This window comes from Myotis brandtii, unplaced genomic scaffold (assembly GCF_000412655.1).
Source record: "Myotis brandtii unplaced genomic scaffold, ASM41265v1 scaffold230, whole genome shotgun sequence".
Taxonomy (NCBI): domain Eukaryota; kingdom Metazoa; phylum Chordata; class Mammalia; order Chiroptera; family Vespertilionidae; genus Myotis; species Myotis brandtii.
Genome location: NW_005358650.1, coordinates 7,932,735 through 7,936,931, shown reverse-complemented (window position 1 = coordinate 7,936,931; position 4,197 = coordinate 7,932,735). Strand labels below are relative to the sequence as shown.

The 4,197-nt window shown below is 40.5% G+C and overlaps 1 protein-coding gene across 1 annotated transcript in view; it reads right to left on the bottom strand.

Moving 5' to 3' along the window:
- APC (adenomatous polyposis coli) overlaps positions 1 to 4,197 on the bottom strand; it is a 109,025-nt gene that overhangs the window by 104,514 nt on the left and 314 nt on the right. The window lies entirely within an intron of this gene.

Sequence of the window (4,197 nt, the reverse complement as noted above, 5' to 3'; positions counted from 1 at the left end):
ACTATGGACATGAAACAAGGAACTGTAGAAGGTTAAGGGAGGACCCAAAACATACCATGATGTGATTATAGAGGCATGCTTATAGGATCAAATAGTATAAATACAGATGTAACAGGAGAATAAAGAGAGAACCTAGCTATGCTGATCAACTGAACCCTGTCTCCGTGTCACTCCTTCTTTGCCCACTCTGTCCACACCTTTGGGAACCCCTGGACCTGCTGGGGTTGGACCCCAACAATCTGACACTGAAAGTGGGAGAAGAACCAAGATTACTGTAAAGTTTCAAGACTGGGTGGCTGAGAGAAAAGATGGCTAGAAAAGAGAAATTAGGAGGAAGAGGAATACATATACACACATTCACATGTAAGCACACTAGGTAAGGGTAGGTTAGTGAAAATCAAGTTGATTCAGTTTATTATGGTTTAAGCTTACAATGGCACATGTAAGATAGAGATCTACATGAAGCAGTGAAAGTGGGAAGCAGAGTTACAGAACTGAGAATCATCCACACAAAAATAATAATTTATAGCATTAAAAAAATGATACAGCCCCTAGCCAGTGTGACTCAGATGGTTGGAGCATCATTGTTACCTACACAAAAAGGTGGCAGATTCAATTCCTGGTCAGGGCCCAGGTTAGATCCCTCATTGGAGTGCTTATGGGAAATGACCAATCGATGCTTCTCTGTCACATCTCTCTCTCTCTCTCTCTCTCTCTCCCTCCCCCCTCTCCTTTCTACCTCTTCCTTTCTCTAAAAATCAATTTAAAAAGAAAAAAAAAAAGGGGTAAGGTCACCAAGAGAACCTAATGAAAAGCACAGAAACCCTTGAGAATACTGTCCATTCCACCTCACCCTCATTTAGATGGAATTCAACCACTGGCTAGGCCAATTAGAATAATTTCATCCCTCCTGACAAAGATATTGTGACAGATATGGCAGCATGATCTCCTTCGTTTATTCAATAGAGTTTAACATTTCTGGGAAAAGTGTAGAAGAGAAGCCTTCTCTCTCCCTTTGGAAGTAAGTAAAGAAGGCTGTAATAATATGAACATTGCTGATAGCCATCTTTTTCCTAGGAGGGTAGCCTGTCTGAGCATGAAGTCCAAATAGGTGGACCAAACTGAGAGAATAGCAAAAAATGGAATCTCAGCCCTGATGACATAAGCCTATGAACAAACTATTCTTTAAGCCAATTTTATCTGTACTTTTCCCAATTACATGAGCCAATCCATTTCTTTTGTTTTTAAACCCAGTTTGCATCCTAACTGATGTAGGGTAGGGAAGAGGTATATTTAAGGGGAAGAGCAAAGTCAAAACAGTTCAGAAAAGGTGAAGAAACTTTCAAAAGTAGGAGAATTAGGAACTACAATGCAGAAGAACCAAGATATCAGATCATTTTATTCCTATAAGGTATATTTCAGAAATGGTCTAGGAAACCAAGGATGACTGAGCAAAGAACATTAGATTTGGTGATTAGGAGGTCATAAATGACTTTTCAATAGTAGTATCAGTGCTGAAATAGTGAAGGAAGTCAGAGTGCAAAGGGAAGACTGATATATTTATTTACTAAGAACTCCATCATGTACCAAACACTTGGATGGACATGTAACATGCATTAAACTCCTTTAATTACAACCCTGTGAGGTAAGTATAACATTCTACTTTATAGATAAAGAATAGAGTCTGAATAGTAACTTGCCCAGCCATGTAGCCACTAAGTGGTTTTAACAGCCTTCAAAACCCAGATCTACATGGCTGAAAAGTCAATGATCTTTCTAGTATATCAGGTTAGTGGATGAAAGAATGAATCTTTAAAGAATGAAATATCAGTGGTACAGGAGGCTCAAGATTCAGACTAGCTTCCTTGAATTGCGTGGCGCACAGCATTGCATTTGGCAGCCCTGGAAAAGATATCAGCATGTATGTAGGTGAGGGAGGAAGAGATTGGAATGATAATGGACAGTTCTAGAGAAAGAAAGAGGGGAGGGATGATCATGGACATATCTGGAAGAGGTTGCTCTGGAAAAAAGGAAGGGCATTTCTTCCTCAGAGATATGGGTAAGTAAGGAAATGAGACTAAAATGGGAGAAAGGCAAGTAGAAGGGAGTATATCTCAGATGGTTGAGATTCTCTCAGTAAAGGAAGAGATCAAGTTATTTGCTCTAGAAGCCTTTATGAAATGAGACAAAAAGGAACACAATCAACACTAACGATCCATCAGAGAGCAGAGCACAAATTGAAAACTAATGTCCTTCTATAACTGTCTCTTGCATTCTTCAGGATGTCAGGGGTCAAACTAACATAGCTAGTGATGAGGCTTATTCAGGATTGGGGAGAGGAAAGGTAAACCTACAGAAAGTAACCCCCGGGGCATCAGTAAGGATTTAGTAAAAGCTGATCACCATGGAATCCTGGTTATATATGGAAGCAAATGAAACCAGCAGTAGACAAATGGGTTCGTTCAATGAACAGAGAGACAAAGCGGGGTTCATAATGAGGGTGAAAGAAAATAGGTTCCATGAGAGTGGAAGAGTGAGAGATTTTGAGTGTTTGTGGGTCAGTAATGTCTTTCCACACAATGCTTCACATTATTTTGCCAAAGGCAGCGGGGAGACCTTGATTGGGGTTCAGCAGTCCAATTCTCTCTTCAGAATTGAGAGGCAACTATCTCTAACAACATCCAATGCTTGCTTGTGGAAAAGTGAAGTCTAGCAACAAACGAATGAACAAACCCATACAATCAAACATAAAAATATCTCCTTTCTTTTAAAAAGAATTTTTCAATATCTCCTTTTTTAATTCTACTCTAAATTTGAGAAATTCATTAAGAGGTCATAAAATCTACAGCAGAGGAGAAAACATATGACGTGTCATGAGGCAGAATGATGTGTAAACAAATATGTCAAGCCAATTATAACTCACATGTTAAAAGATTTTTAGTGTAGAATTCCAAAAGGGCAAGGACCGTTTGTACTTTAGTAACTTGCAAGCACCCAGCATAGCTGACACAAACTGACATTGCTCAATTTCATGTTCATAAAAAGGGTCCCCTTGGCAATCAGAAAGGACAAGCTACCATTTTTATCAGAGTGCTGCGTTTACAACTTTGAGGCTCAACAAATTATCCAACTCTAGGGAAAGATTCAGGAGAATCAGCCACTACGATTCTGCAGTTTGCGCTTACAAACTCGGGCACCATGTGTTCTTTAGGACAGTTTCTCCCCCTTGCCCCAGGAAAAAAGGAGGGAGAACTGAGACTGGCACAGACTAAATTTTATAGAATATATCAAGAATTATAAGGGGCTGTAACCGGTTTGGCTCAGTGGATAGAGCGTCGGCCTGTGGACTGAAAGATCCCAGGTTCGATTCCAGTCAAGGGCATGTACCTTGGTTTCGGGCACATCCCCAGTAGGTGTGCAGGAGGCAGCTGATCGATGTTTCTCTCTCATCGATGTTTCTAACTCTCTATCTCTCTCCCTTCCTCTCTGTAAAAAATCAATAAAATATATATTTAAAAAAAAAGAATTATAAGGGTTGTTCAGTAGTAGCCACAATGGAGAGTCCAAGAAATCTGAGAAGTTTAAAGAGCTTTTTTCCCATTTTATTCCTTTCTAAATAAAACAAAGGGCTTGTACAATACGGATTCTTCAGTGAGTAACTTAAGCTAACAATGAATAAAAGAGTGTGTCACTTAGCCTCTCTCATGCCATTTCATGTTATCTTACATTCATAAGGCATTATTTTTTTAAAAAACGAGCACTTCTCACTTCTTTCACTCGATCTAGGAAATTTACGCTCCGCCTCAAAAATTCGGAGGCTAAATAAAGATTTACTATAGCCAGAAAGAGATTGATTTAGACGAATAATCATTTGCCATCCTAGGCACCATTCCTCTATTTTGCAAGCGTTCCACGGGCCAAGGAGTCAAACTCTCTCAAATCCTTCCAGTCTCCGGGGGACTTCATTTCCTCATCAAGATGAACAACATTCACTGGCCTCTAGATCTGGCCTTCCTTTGTAACTCTCTATGCCAGGCTATCGGGTCATCTTCCCAGACGGTTAAAAACTTTTAAAGGAAAAAGTGGGTCGAAATGAGGAAGATGGGGGGAGGCGACTAAATGAGGAGGGCGGCCGACCCACCCACCCAACGCAGACGGGACCGCTCGTCGGGGAGAAGGTCCCCCTGGAGCCCGGGG